Source organism: Dromiciops gliroides, chromosome 1 (genome assembly GCF_019393635.1).
Source record: "Dromiciops gliroides isolate mDroGli1 chromosome 1, mDroGli1.pri, whole genome shotgun sequence".
NCBI classification, from domain to species: Eukaryota; Metazoa; Chordata; class Mammalia; order Microbiotheria; family Microbiotheriidae; genus Dromiciops; species Dromiciops gliroides.
In genome coordinates, this window is record NC_057861.1 from 179,331,917 (window position 1) to 179,347,806 (window position 15,890).

The following is a 15,890-nucleotide window of genomic DNA, read 5'->3' on the forward strand; positions in this document are numbered from 1 at the left end:
ACACTTACTAGCTGTGTGACCTTGGGCAAGTCACTTAACCCCAACTGCCTCACCAAAAACAAAACAAAACAAAACAAAACAGACAAGTACCAATTATCCAGTGATTAAAGCATTTCCTCTAGGTGAATCTTATTTATTTGAAATTAATAAAATTTATTCAAAATTATTTTATTATAATTTAGTCTAATGAATTTCAACAGGTTCTGCTCCTAAAAATTCATCATCATCAGAATATCAAAGCTCACACTGATATTACTCTTTACAATTTATATGAAGCTCTGACATGTCTTACAACTCTGCACAGTGTCCTACATAAGGGTTATGATGTTCATTTCTTCAGTTGAGGTAAGAGCGACCTCTGAGAAGTCAAGTGACATTTCTATAGTTACAGAGTAACTTCTGAAGTTATGGTCCTATCTCAGGTATTTTGGTAAAAAGCAAAACAACTGGAGTCTAGGGGTTGAGTACTGTTTTGATACTTATTATTCCTGTGATCTTGGGCAAGTCACTAACTCTGTGATACTCAGTATCCTCATTTGAAAGGGCTGGAACATGATGTCAGAGGTCCATCCTAGCTCTAAAATGGTGAAGATATTCTAGAAAAAAGAACAGTATTCTTACCATTATAAATCATTGCTTTCAATTATAGAATTATTATATTCAAAGAATTATCATTATTACACTTTTCTCTCATATTTGCTTTCTCTTTGTAACCCACATTCAAGGGGCTTTGTTATGGAAAGATTTCTTGTGTGAACAAGGAGTAATTTCCCATCCTTTAAAATATGAAATAGTCCTATTTTATTTATAATAATAAGAGCTAACATTTATGTAGCACTTACAACATTTAAAAGCATTTTATAAATAAAGAAGAGTTCAAATCTGGTGACAGACAGTTACTAGCTGTTCAATCCTGGACAAGTCACTTAACCTCTGTTTTCCTCATTTTTCTCATCTCTAAAATGGAAATAGTAATAGCACCTGCCTCCCAGGGCTATGGTAAAGATCAAAAGAGATAATATTTGTAAAGTGCCTGGCATTTTACACAATGCCTGCTACATAGTAGCACTATATAAATGTTAAGTATTATTCTTATTGTGGTTACTACTACTACTACTACTACTACTACTACTACTGCTGCTGCTACTACTACTGTTACTACTGCTGCTGCTGCTGCTACTACTACTACTACTACTGCTACTGCTACTTGCCGCTGCTGCTACTACTACTACTATGACTACTACTACTACTACTACTATTACAACTGCTACTACTACTACGACGAGGAGGACGACTACATCAGGCACTGTGACTGCTGAAACAAATAAAGGTTAAGTGACTCTCCCAAAGTCACAGTGCTAGTAAGTATCTGAGGCCATATATTCTTTCCAAAACTCACAACCTAAAACCTTTCCCATCTAATACTAACTTTAAAAACGACGAGGTGTTGTAGTAAGGGGCCGGATGCCAAGAAGACCTGAGTTCAAATGTGGCCTTAGATACTTGCTAGTTTAGGATCTTATTCAAGTCACTTAACCTGTTTGCCTCAGTTTTCTTGATTGTAAAAAAGGGATAATAATAACACCTACATTATAGGGCTGTAGTGAAGATCAAATGATATATTTGTACAGCACTTAGCACAGTGTCTAACACATAGTAGGTACTTTATAAATGCTTATTTTTACTTCCCTTCCCTGCCCAACTGATATGACAGCTTTAACAACTTATTGTGACCTCTGTGCTTCCATACCCAAAACTCAAACTTCAGAATTCTAGATTATGCTACAGAAGTTCTGTATTAGAATCCAAAGATGGGTTCAGGCTATTTCTACTTGTTACCACTGATGACAACAGACCCCTTCCTTGTTAAGTTAGGGTGATCATGATTTTGGGGGGCTTGCCGGAGAATTTTCTGAGACCAAGACAGAGGAGAAATAGCTGACTTTTTATATAGTGTTTTAAAATGTGAGAAGTGTTTTATTTCCATTAGTCAGCTAGTCCACAGCAAACATTTATTAAACACCTTCTGTGTGCCAGATACTATGCTGTGTTAGAGGTACAAAGGGAGTTAAAAAACAAGACAGTCCCTGATCTCAAAGAGCTTCCAGGGCAGTGTGGTGCTCTGAAAAATACACTAGATTTGTAGTGAGAGGACTTTGGTTCCATTTCTGGCTCTGTGTGTGATTGAGAAAATAACCTCTCCAGGCCTCAGTTTCCTCATCTGGAAAGTGAGAGGATTGGGCCAAATGGTACCTTCCTGCTCTAAATTTATGATCTTATGATGTCATTTAATCCTCATAACAACTCTGAGAAGTAAATACTGGGGGTATTATAACCCCCATCTTACAGATGAAGGAACTTGGGCTTATGTCAATGAAGTGACTTGATTATAACTAGTAATATCAGAAGTGGGAGGCAAACTCAGGTTTCTTCTGAATCCAAGTCTCACAATCTTTCTAGTAGACACTGCCATCACTTAGGAGAAAAGCCACCATCACCACAAAAACAAATAAGCAGCAACCACTTTTAAGAACTTTAGAATAAGAGTTTCATATAGAAACCAGAACAAAAACTTGAAAGCAACAGACTGCAAATGGAAAGAACCTTGGATATGGGGCTCAAATCCCACCTCTTTACTTCTTCATGTCCAACTTAGTCATGTCCAATTCCTTGTGATTCTACTTGAAGTTTTCTAGGCAAAGATACTGGAGTGGTTTGCCATTTTCTTCTCCAGCTCACTTTATAGATGGGGAAACTGAGGCAAACATGGTTAAGTGACTTACTCAGGATGACACAGCTACTAAGTGTCTGGGGCTAGATTTGAACTCAGGAAGATGAGTCTTCCTGACTCCAGGTCAGCACTTTATCCACTGAACCAACTAGCTGCCCCCAGTACACAGTGAGCACTTAACTATTGTTTACTGATTGATTGATTAAAGAGTATATATATCTAGTTTACTAAAGGTTTATTTAGACTTTATTTTGGGGGGCAATAAGGGTTAAGTGACTTGCCTAGGGTCACACAGCTAGTAAGTGTCAAGTGTCTGAGGCTGGATTTGAATTCAGGTCCTCCTGAATCCAGGGCTGGTGCTTTATCCACTTCACCACCTAGCTACCCCTAGACTTCTACCTAAAGAGAAATCCCATTGATCTGTCTACGGGGGTGCCAAGGATTTACATACTCAATTATTAAAGGGATGTCATAGCATTCCATTTGATACTTTATTATTTTAGGTTTGTCTCACAGATACCACTGAAACAGAAATTCCTGGTAGGAAAGTATATTCACAGGAGAAAAAGGAAATATGCTGCAGAGTAATTGTGGCCAAACATCATTACAGAAAATATGGTAGATTCTTTTGCAAATAATGATGGTAAGTGAAGTCAAATGAAGTCAAAAGTCAAATGTAGTTTTTTTTTCTTTTTTTTTTCCTTTGTTTTTTTGCGCAGGGCAATGAGGGTTAAGTGACTTGCCCAAGGTCACACAGCTAGTAAGTGTCAAGTGTCTGAGGCCAGATTTGAACTCAGGTCCTCCTGTATCTAGGGCCAATGCTTTATCCACTGTGCTACCTAGCTGCCCCTCAAATGTAGCTTTAATGTAATCACTAGGTTGTTAGGGATCTGTCCCTAGATAGATGGGTATGTAGACAGATGCCTAACAACATAGTGATTGCATTAAAAATACAACATGATCAACATATAATACATGTGATAATTCTCTCCCTCCACAGTATCATAAATGTCAGAACTGAACCTTGGCAAAACTGGAAAAAAACCCAAATATCTTTGGTTCTCACATAATGCCTTTGTTCAATCTTTCATGCCTTTTTGGACCCCCCACCCACACCCCTTCTCCTCTGTTGCCTCTGAGGTTGTCCATTTGGCATCCAGGAGGTTCTGAATGTCCTTGCTTTCATGAATACTTACATATTCTGTGTCCCATTCACTAACTGTCCTGCTCTCTGCTTGACAACAACGTTCGTAATGGATAATTAAATGAAGTAAATGGTCATTAACACATGCCCAACAATTATGCCTGGTACCATGTTGTCCCTAAGGAACACTGAGTTTGATATCACTAGACCAGTAATGTTTTCAACTTCAAAGAGGAACTTTATTAAAAGTATAATGTCACAGAAGGAAACCAGATTTATGTTTTTAATTTTTCTTATCTAATTCTGTAGGACCAGTTAGAAGGGAGAAACAAACGTCGTTTTGAAAAATCCTATTGGCTTTTTTTTTTTAAAGATGGCATGTTAAAAATATTGGGGTTATTCCCAGCTCTACCAAAGATTACCTGCATGGCCTTATCTCCACGTACATGATTTCCAGACCTACATAGACAGCCCTGTGCTTTTTCTCCTAACTTCCAATCTAGCATCACAAATTGCTTTTTGGAAATCTATAACATAATGTTCAATGAATGGACATCTCAAAGGCAACATGACCAAAACAGAACTGGTTATTTTTGCCAAAAGACCACTCCCCCTTTCAATTTCCCTAATACTGTCAAGGGCACTACTCTCCCAGTCACCCATACTTACAATCTGGATGTCATCTTTAACTGCCCTCTCACAACTCACTCCATACATGTGATCTATTGCCAAGACTTGTCCTTTCTATAGTTGCTACCTTCATAATATCTCCTGTATCTTCCCTTTCACTCCACCCTCATAGCCATTATGCTGGAGCCCCAAGCTGTGACTACTGCAATAGTTTTCTGATTGGTCTCCCTGCCTCAAGTTTCTCTGAAAGCATAGGTCTGACCATGTTAATTGCCCCTGCCCCCCAGGACTTCCCCTGACACAATAACTCCAGTGGGTCCTTGTTGCCTCAGGGATCCCATTTAAAGCCCTTCCTAACCCTGCCCTTTCCTATCTTTTCAGTCTTCTTGTCTTCTTCATTCTCTACTCTCTTTAGTGTATTTTATAATCCAAAAAGACCTGTCTTCTTGTTTTTCCTTGCACATAATATGACATCTCTCAGTTCTGTGCCTTTCCACTAATTCTTCCCCATAGCTGGTGTGCCCTCCTTCCTCATCTCTACCCCCTTGATCTCCTTTGCCTCCTTTAAAACTCACCTCAAACTCCACCTTCCTCAGGAAGCCTTTATTCATCATCTCCACCATTTCCAGTACCTTTCCTCCAAGATTACCTTCTCTGTGTGTCTATGTATTTAATAGCTGTCTATATGCAGTCTTCCCCATTGGACTGTGAGCTCCCTGAGGGCAGGAACCATGTTTCTGCCTTCCTTTGTCCCTTCAGCATTTAGCACAGTGCCTGGCATGTAGTAAGCGCTTAATAAATGCTTGTTGACCAGCTGACCTCTGAGCCAGATCCCACCATATTGGTACTTGTTCTTGATCTGCTTCTAGTGAGCAGCTGTGGTATCTGAAACTACCCTCCTGTTTGCTTCACCACATTCCTTCACTCCAGGTCATCACTCTTTTCTGATGCATGGAGTCATACTAATGCCTCTGAAAATGTTATAGCACCTATGTACATTTACTAAGTCATGGTGAAATATACACATAGATAGATACACACACATATATAAACACATATACATGCATGCACATATAGCATATATTGCTTTTGTTGGGTCATTTTATCAGTTATGTCTGACTCTTCATGACTCCATTTGGGGTTTTCTTGGCTAAGCTATTAGAGTGGTTTGCCATTTTCTTCTCCAGCTCATTTTACAGATGAAGAACTGAGGCAAATAGGATTAGGTGACTTGCCCAGGGTCATAAAGCTAGTAAGCTTCTGAGGCCAGATTTGAACTCATGAAGATGAGTCTTTCTGACTCTAGTGCACCAACCAGCTCTCCCATGTGTACAGACACAAACATATTTGTATTTATATATGTATAGATGCGTTTTGTTTTTCTTCCATTATGACTGCCACAGGAATTAGAGATAGGAGTTAGACTTGTGATTCCATTGGCAGAAGGAACCCTCTGCCAATGCAGCTTAGTGCCTTCTCTGCAATTTATATTCTTATAGAATTATCCAGAGAGTTTTCAGGGCAGTGGAGCATTAAGTGATTTGCCAAGAATCAGCTGGCCAGTAGGATCCTAGATAGGTCTCCATGGTTTTGACACTGGCCTTATATCTCCCGTGGTCCTGTGCCATCCTGGTACAGGAATTCCCTGTGGCATATTAGCTATTTTAAATGCTGCACATTGAGAATGAGACAGAACATAAGTGCAGACATGTGTTTGGAATTTGCATGTCACAACTATATGTTAGATCAAAGAACAAACAGAGGGAGTTTACTTATTAATGGGGATTGGATTTGTATAACACACAGTACTTGAAAAATGAAAAGAAAATTCTCTAAATGTATAACATTACAAATTTTCTATTTGTTCTGTGCCTGACAATTACCCAGGCCTTTCTGGCTATTTGGACAAAAGTCTTAGTGGAGAATTGAGCCCTTGTAGCATACACATTTGATTTATCACTGTTCAGATATTAATTTCTAAGGAACAGAATTTGGGGTGGGTATCATCCTAGGTAAAGATCTCCCAAACCAAAAGAAAATGAATCTCAAGGCAGCCTTGTGTGGCAAAGGAAATCCTAAACAGAAGTGTTGTATGGAAGGTGAGAGAAAGGAGCAAGCCATTCAATTTGCTTTGGTCACAGGAGTGTTTGCTTTGAGGAGTGGATCACTTACAAAAGCCCTGCAGGTTTGTTGTGTGTGTTTTTTTAATCACCAGCTGGCAGTTACCTCTGTCCCCTTCACCCATCCCCTGAAGTCCCCTTAGTCATTGGCTAGGAATCTTTCCTTTGGTTCCCTGCCCCACACTGCCAAGTGTAGAGTCTGATGAATCTGTCCTAATTAGCCTCATTGTATGCACAGCTCTAGGTAGCATAGTGGATAGAGCACTGGGTTTGGAATCAGAAGGACCCGAGTTCAAATGTGGCCACAGATACTAGCTGTGTGACCCCGAGCAAATCACTTAACCCCTATTTGTCTCAGTTCCTCATCTATAAAATGAGCTGGAGAAGGGAATGACAAACCACTCCAGTATCTTTGCCAAGAAAATCCCAAATGGGGTCATGAACAGTTGGACATGACTGAAAAAAATAGGCAATTCTAGCTCTGCAGAACAGAGGGATGAGGGATGGTGGGTAGGGAGCATGGCTTATATAGTGGGAATGTGGCAGGGGAGGGTGTGTGTGTGTGGAGGGGTGTCCTGGGAGGGAGGGGGAGGAGGTTGTGTGTTCTGTGTGTGGAGGAGGGTGTGTGTCCAAGGAGGTTTATGGGAACTTTTCCATATCAAAATGTTCTGTCAACCAAAATTCTGGCATAAGATATCTATGCCAATACTTACTTGTAGTTACTTAAATGTACTTTGCAAATGACAGGGAGTGACAAATAAACACAGAGTACATAAATACCCACTAAATGCTGTGTATCAAATGAGAATTCCAACAGCTCAATGTTCCCTAGAATGTGGGATGGAGTGTTTTGTACTGCGTTATTTGTACGGTATGAAGTCTTCTAGAGAAATGTGGAATGACTACTGCTGTCCCCTGGGGACCCTCAAACAAATGAGCTATCTTGTGAAGCAATCCCAGGGTGCCAACTTTAAAAATAAATATTAAAACACACTTACTATCTGTATTGAAGAGAGAGGAACAAAAGCAAGAAACCAAACACTCACATGCTTTTTCACTTAATACTCATTCCACTATTAGACACATTAGGAATACATTGAGGGGGGCCACAGCTTGGTGGTATAGTGGATAAAGCACTAGCCTTGGATTCAGGAGGACCTGAGTTCAAATCTGACCTCAGACACTTGACACTTACTAGCTGTGTGACCCTGGGCAAGTCACTTAACCCTCACTGCCCAGCAAAAAAAAAAAAAAAAAAAAGGAATACATTGAGGAATATCTGGATGTTATAATGGTGTTGGAGATATGTCTACAACACACCAAGAAAAGAGGAAATCTGACAATGTTCAAATCGAATATTGTTCATTTAACCACACTGGATAATCTGGGCCAAGAAAATCTCCTTTCTAGTAATACCCCAAAGAGAGACCTAATTTAGACTCACCATGACAAGTCCTTCATGTCAGAACTGAAGTAATGATTAGAAAGTGAGAAAAAGAGACCTCATATTCAGAAAGTTGGAAGATGGTTTTACAAACTTAAAAGCACTGGATAGAATGACCCATGAAAATAATCAGGAAGGCTATTTCCTTAGAGGATGTCTAAAAATCAAGGAAAAACAGCTTTTGTCTTTCCTGGGGTGGGATGGGGGATGGGGGATGAGGTGGTATTTTAATTAAAGTTTTGAGTGGCAACCGAAGGCTGAGAAACTGAAAACATGGACATGATTTCTCTTATTTTGCATGATTCCTCTTTAGTTGCATAGCTGGTTGTCACACTATTTGCCTGGGCTCTATATGTTCCCTAGCTGGCTTAGAGCATGTTGATGTAGTAGACTAATATGGAGGCTGAGTACTGATTTTTGACTCACACTGAAACCCTAAGGCTCACAGCTGGAAGTCAGTGGAGCATATGAAGACAGAGGATAATATTTTACTTGTATCAATTAGACTTAATTGCCTCAAGTTAGCAGTGGGGTGGTGCCCTTAATTTTTTTTTTTTCCGCTTAGCCACTCCATTTTTAGGTTTTTGTCAAACATGGTGTAAGGACACGTTTGTGTCCAAAGTAAGCCAACAGAACTTGGAACTAATGTCAGTATTGATCTGTGTGTGTGTGTGTGTGTGTGTGTGTGTGTGTGTGTGTGTGTGTGTGTGTAGGGGACAACTTACCACATCATCTGTTCACCCCACCCTCTCAGAGCCTTACATAAACAATGCCTAAAAAAGTAATTTAAAACAGCATATTTGTATTGCTCCAAGATCAGGAGAATCGAAAGCATCATACTAAAGTTGTTACTCATGCTTCTTAGGTTTGAGGGTTTTTTCTTTTTTTCTTTGAATGGGCAACTTTAAAAAATGTTTTTAATCCAAAAATCAACATTAGAAAATATTAGGCAACCACCTGTCTTTACCATTTCTTTCTATATCTCTGTGTCTCCCCCCACCTCAATCTCCACAGACAGACACACAGACACATTCCTATGCATAAAGCTGGTATTAATCAGTACAACCACAAGTATTACAGATTAAATCAAATGCAGCTGAGTCCTCCATTGAAGGTTTTATATAGAAATAAATATTAAAAACTAACTTCATTTTTACTCAAAAGAATTAACAATACCACACTTAGAAAAGTTTATCCTGGGGCAACTGTCCATATAGATGTTTTTTAAAAATTCTTTTAAATAAATATTCTATTCCTACCTGTTGCAAAAAAATCTGTAGTAAAACTTATTAATCTAATCAAGTGCATGAGGTTTTTTGTTTTATTTTCATTTTTTGCCCTTCTGCTTTAATAGGTCACCAGATCTTTTTCCCATTTATTTCAAGTCAGGGAAGAAATGCTTTGGCTCTCTGCCAACTCTGGTCTTCAGAGAAAACTATACTTTAAAGCCTGAGAGAGAGTAGGAGACAGCAACATCATCAAACAGCCAATGCTCAAGTACTAAGCAAATGTGACTGCCAGTGAGGCATGGAATAGGTTTTACATTCAAGCCAATGCCATGCCCAGTTTTCTTCACTTACCCTGATGTAACCACAGCTCTGGTTCTCTCTCCTCTAGGTGAAGAAAAGGAGTTGGATTTAAAGTCAGAAGACTGAGGTTCAAATCTGGCCTCTGACAGTTAATAACAGGGAGACCTTGGACAAATTAAAGACCCTCTCTGGGCCTCCTCATTTGTAAAATTATGGAGTTGGATTTGATAACCACTAAAGTGACCCCAGTTCTAAATACGTGATACTAAGGTGCCAGAGAATATTGCCTTGGTGATTAGAAACCACTCAGACATAGAAATAATTCCACTGTCTATCTCCTGGGTTTCCTAGCCTGACACCTTCCAAATCCTTGTCTCTCTGTCTCTGTCTTTCTGTCTCTTTCCATTTGAAGAGAAAGACTTAGAACAGACTAGATCCAGAGCTCTCTCAAATACAGTTTAAGGCCTCAAACAAGGCATTAATTAATCCTCTCGCTACCTCTAAAGCATTATCCTCCTTAGAAAATGAAGAAGTAGAAAGATTAAGAGATTCTGCCAGTCACCCGGCAGATCAGTCAGGAGACTGGAACTTAACCACCTAGGCAGACCTTTCTCACTCATTCATTCCTTCTCCTTATACACATTCTGAGAGATAAACCTTTTCCTCCAGAACTCCAGAGAGCATCAGTGCCCACACTGACTGTGAAGTAAATAATTGACATCCATAGGCTTTCTTTCCAGGTAATACCCCAGACAAGCATTTCTTAGAAATTAATATTTGTTATGAGCTGTCAGGTGAGAGGGAAGATGCTGCACCCCCAACCTCCCATGCACACACACACACACACACACACACACACACACACACACTGAGTCAATTCCCTTGGTGGAGAATATATGGGAGAATGTGGACAAGAATCTCACTGGATGGGCTGGCACAGAGAGCCTTTGATCTACATCAATGGAGGGAATAGCCACTTCATTGAGAACTCACATCCAAGTGAGTATTTGAATCTAATGTCTCTTATGCCTCGATGTGTGTTGTTGCTGGATTATGGGCTAATTTTATAACTCCCTCATGTAATTTTCACAAAGGAAAGGTCAGAGATATTCAAGGTGACATCAAAGATACAGGCATGTTTTTCACCAACCAATATTGTCATATATATAATAGCGGAATCTAACTCAGGTAAGGGGTTTTAGGGGGAGCTTGCTATAATTCACTTTTAATGAAGGGGAAATCCTTGGGGTTTCTCTAAGGGGAAACCCGAGTAGCAGCAAATCATTTACTTGGCCATCTTTCATCTGTGAGTAAATCAAATGTACAAGTTGGTACTGATACCTCTGCTGCATTACAGTTCAAGCTGGTTCTGCATCATCTCCACAGACCAGCACTGCCTTCTGTTGACATTCTGGATCATTATCCATTAGAACCTGAATCTGTTCTATCCTTCCTCACACTAAAGAACTCAATGTTTGTAAGCTCAATCCCTCATTCTTCTATTAGGTAAACAACACAGAGGAGAGAATATCCACTGATCCCAAACCAGTCAAGCATCTATCATCCAACTAGTGTTTTCTGAACATTTACTGAAAGATGTAAAGATTTAGAAGAAAATGTCATGATGCTTTATGTGACTTGATCACAGATAATGAAATCTCCCAACATCCTGAAAATTTTGAATTGCCAAAATACTTTAGCTTTGCAGCTTTACAAATTGTAGAGGGTTATATGCAAGTCATATTAACACATTCTGAGTTTAGGACAAGCTTGAAGTTGTATAGATTTTTTTTTTCCCTTCCTCCTATTCAACTGAGATTTCAGTTGTGTAGGGAACCTTTGGTAAGGTTCTACCAACTTTCTACCAACCCTCTACCAATCACTACAGGTCACTGAAGGCTGAAACATTTGAGTTTTTCCTGCAACTCTCTGTCTGGTTGCCTGTGACTTACCAGATTCATATCATTCATATCATTCTAAGGTAGAACTTGGAACCAGGTCTCCTTGAATTCTAGGCCTGTGCTCTATTTACAATGGCAGATATCTTTTTCTCCATTACAATATGTAAAGTGCTATGTTTGTTGTTGTTGTTTTTTGGCCAGGCAATGAGGGTTAAGTGACTTGCCCAGGGTCATACAGCTAAAGGGTCAAGTGTCTGAGGCCAGGTTTGAACTCAGGTCTTCCTGAATCCAGGGCTGGTGCTTTATCCACTATGCCACCTAGCTGCCACTTAAAGTGCTTTGTTTGTTTTTGTTTTTGTTTTTGTTTTTTTTTGGTGAGGCAATTGGGGTTAAGTGACTTGCCCAGGGTCACACAGCTAGTAAGTGTTAAGTGTCTGAGGCCGGATTTGAACTCAGGTACTCCTGAATCCAGGGCCGGTGCTTTATCCACTGCGCCATCTAGCTGCCCCTAAAGTGCTATGTTTGGAACAATAGTGTGACAGATCTAAGTAGTATTATCTCAAAAAAATAATATTATTGCTTTTTATAGAGGAGAAAAGGAAGGTTCAACAAATGACTTATTACAGTAAATAGCAGGGCTAGATCTTGAGCTCTGAAAATCCGATCTCCCTTCCACACCACCATTCTCCAGCTATTGTAGGCTACCCAATTTCTTGGGTAAGATGGGAGTCATGGAGAAGGCTTAAAAATGTATAAATAAGTTTCATTTCAATGTTGCCAGTGAGGGGAAAATAGTTGATCGATGAGGTGAGTAAAGAAGGAATAAGTAATAGGGGACCATGGAAGTATTTTGAGAGAACTCAGATGCATAAGCCTGGAAAAATGTTAATGGTGGAATAGAAAGTAAATCATACTGAAGGGCAATAAAGGGAAAATTGTATAAGCCCATGCAAACCAAATAAAGCAACTTTTCAAGCCACTGTCTATACTGGGCTATTAGCTTGAGGGGGAGAGGATTTCTTTAATGTATTGATGTGCAGGTCTATTCAGTGATATCTGATTACCATAACACTTAATGGTATTTTATTTTATGAGTTACCTTCTTGCCAGAGTTTACCGGGATTAGTTCAAAGTTAATGGAACACGTGAATGCGCTGCATTTGTTAGACTATTAACTCTTCCATGCAATTGAATTTGGCACTTACTAAAGGTTTGCCACAATGGCTTTCAAACTTTTGGTGAGGTGGGGGTGAGAAAGGTCTTATGGCGTAGTATCATTCTTGGTTGTGAGAGACTCGCATGTTTATGTGACTGCAATTTTAAGTTCCACAGAATTCATTCGCTGCATATCCTTTGAGAACTATGAGTCTATCGAATGAAAGACATTGTGATTGATGGTAAGGATACACAAATGAAACAGTACCTGCCTTCACTGTGCTTAATTCAACTAGGAGGGGTTGAAGAGTAGATGTGATATATGCACAAAACAGTAAACCCTATTCCACGGAAGGTTCATGAGAGGCCTTGGACAAGAGCCACATAAGATAGGAAGGAAAGGCTGAGTTGAGTGGTGCTCTGCATTGCTGGAGAGATGCAAAATATCCATATAGATCACAGATCCACCGATATGAATGAATTGGAATCTGAGGCCCAGGAAGATTAAATAATCTGCCCAAAGTCACATAGTCTGGGGGCCTAGCTGGGACTAGAACCCAGGTTTGCCAACTTCCAATCTCTTATTCTTTCTACTTGATGGGATTTTTTTTCTATTAATATCATGGATATGTTTACATATAAGTGGTGAAAAAGGATAGTATGTTGTAAGGAAAGGATGGGAATGAGAATGATTATTTAGTAAATTTTAAACTATTCATCCATATAGTCTAGAAAATTTAGGGAAAAAATGGATTTTCATATAGTTTAGCTCTGTAAATGGCCCTAAATTCATCAAACCTAATACCTGGCTGTGAAAGTCCTGGTTTTGAAGTCACAGTATCTGAGTGTGAATCTAGCCTTTAGGGGCAGGTAGGTGGCATGGTGGATAGGGCACTAGCTTTGATGTTGGGAGCATCTGAATTCAAATCTCATCTCAGACATCTACTAACTATGTGATCCTGGGCAAGTCACTTAACTCCAATTGCCTTAAACATCTGGGGCCATCTCCAGTCGTACTGATATATATCTTGTCACTGGGTCCACTGGATCCAGATGGCTCCAGAAGGGAGACTGAGGTTGGTGATCTTGCACAGCACTCCCTCACTCATTTAAATCAAATTCACTGCAAGTCATGACATCATCCTAATGTTATGGTCCTCTTCAAGGAGGAAGAACAAACAACAAGACTCTGGCCTATGATACTAGCTCCCATAATTCTTGGAGCACTGGTTTCCTTATATATAAAATGGATGCTTATTTAGTCACTTCAATCTTTTGCTCTTGCTGAGACTCCCCTTACAATTGGGAGGAGGAATTTGGGGGGGGAGGGAACTGTTTTTTTTAATGCTAACTAATACTCTGGGATATAAATAACAAAGTTGATGCTGTCCTTAAAGATTGTCTCAGAAGAGAAATGCATAGTGTGCATATCTCTTCAGTATGATGACAATAAAATTCAACCTCACTGTTAACATCAAGATTTATGGATTGATATTAGCTACTGTCTACAGCAAGCACATGGCGGGGAGGGAAATGGTTGGGATAGATCATGAGTAAGGAGACCCAATGGCATATTTGCCCACAATGTTCCTAAAGAGAAATAGCTTAGAGAAAGTGTGAGAAAAGGCACCCGTCCTCCATCACACACTGGAAGGGAACATGAAAAAAACATCTGCAAACCTTCTGAGGACAGAAGGCAATGTTGCTTTAAACTTATGAGTAACAAGCCATTTGAAGAGAAATAGGGCTAGATAATGCCTTCATGAGTGACAGGGTTTCTTAACAACAAAAATAGGGGCGGGAAGAGATGAAGGGGAGCTGGGAAGCAGGGACAGAGGGATGGAGCCAATCAGGCAAATGGAATGAAAAATTGCCATTTGGGACCGTATGGAAGAGCTGCTGGTAAGCCACCCTGGCCAAAGGAAAATGTTGATTTGACCAGTTTTGTGAGAGAAACAGACAGCCCTTATGCAAGCAGATGGGTGACAAATCTCTGGGAGAAGGCTGTGTTGTTCATGTGTGAAATACTCCAAGCCAAAGAGTAAGAGAGCCAAGCCATGTATGTAAGCACAAACCACCTGGCTTGTGCAGGGGGGTGGGGAGGGTGATAGGATACCCTTAGCAAATTCTCTTGTTCAAAACACCAGTTCCATTAACTCAGTTAAGCCTCTATTTGAGCATGCTCTTTCCCCTACCCTCCCCCTTGCCTTTCTTACCTCCTCCCTCTACTGCAACCATCCACACAATCCACTGCCCTCTTTCCACTCTCAGGTCTTCTTATGTCTTATGGGCCTATACAATGGAATCCTGGAGGTAAGGAGAAGAGGGAGCAAATCAATAAACAGATCAAGATTGAGGGTTTAGTAGTCAGAGAATCTCATGGAAAAAACAAATAAACAATAACAAAAAAGTAGGAAAAAATAAACAAGACCAGATTTTAAAACAAACCCCAAAATAACCAAGCTGATTTCTCTGACTTTTTTTTATAGGGGGGACCCAGCAGGACAGAGATTTATTTCCCTGGCAGCCAATAGTCTAGTCCTAAAAGGGCGAATTAAGAACATCTCCTTATAGAAAGAGATAAAGCTATATACCTCCTTTCTAGTCCCAATGCTGCACAAAGTATAGGAATCTGCCAGACTCTTTGTGCTTCTGTTTTATCTCATCTAGCTAGATATGTGGGGATAAACTATTTCACTCTCTGAAATGCAAATTGAACCTGGAGGTGTTCTTGCTGCTAGAATGAAGGGGAAGCACATGCAGTGAATCCATTCTAGAAACTTTGAGAAAAGGTTAATCTCATTTCAGAGTATTCCCATTGTGTCCTCTACTTTTTCTGTAAGAGCAGAAAGACTCTAATTAGTACATCAAATCTCACATTTTCAAAAGGATCTTAACATTTTCTCCCCTCACTGTTCTGGGCACCCAGTTTGATGGTGTGCCCTAAACACTCACTTGGGAGCACTTGGTTTAGACATATAAGCTCATTCACCTTCTACAAATTAATAACTGTTGGCATATGCAGGTCTAAAGCTGCAACTGCATTAAATTTTATACCCCAAAATGAAAGCTAAGTTAAGGCTACTTTCTGAAAATAGATTCCACAGGGCTCTTACAGTTGCTTTGAAATGATCTGATTCTTCACAGGTCTTCAAAGACATTCGTTTCAATGACTTGGCTTTTTTTAGAGGGGAGAAGGGGAAGAAACCCCATACCCTTCCTATTTTTAGCCAACT

At 39.8% G+C, this 15,890-nt stretch overlaps 1 protein-coding gene across 9 annotated transcripts in view; it reads right to left on the reverse strand.

The window, feature by feature from the left end:
• The window catches only part of ATXN1 (ataxin 1), a 533,931-nt gene that overhangs the window by 124,909 nt on the left and 393,132 nt on the right, over positions 1-15,890 (reverse strand). For 8 of the 9 annotated variants that reach the window (XM_043964845.1, XM_043964844.1, XM_043964838.1 and 5 more), the window contains one exon: positions 14,871-14,961. The exons of the other annotated variant lie outside the window; for it this stretch is intronic. The gene's annotated coding sequence lies outside the window, so the exon portion shown is untranslated. The remainder of the gene's footprint in view (positions 1-14,870; positions 14,962-15,890) is intronic. 9 annotated transcript variants of the gene reach the window in all.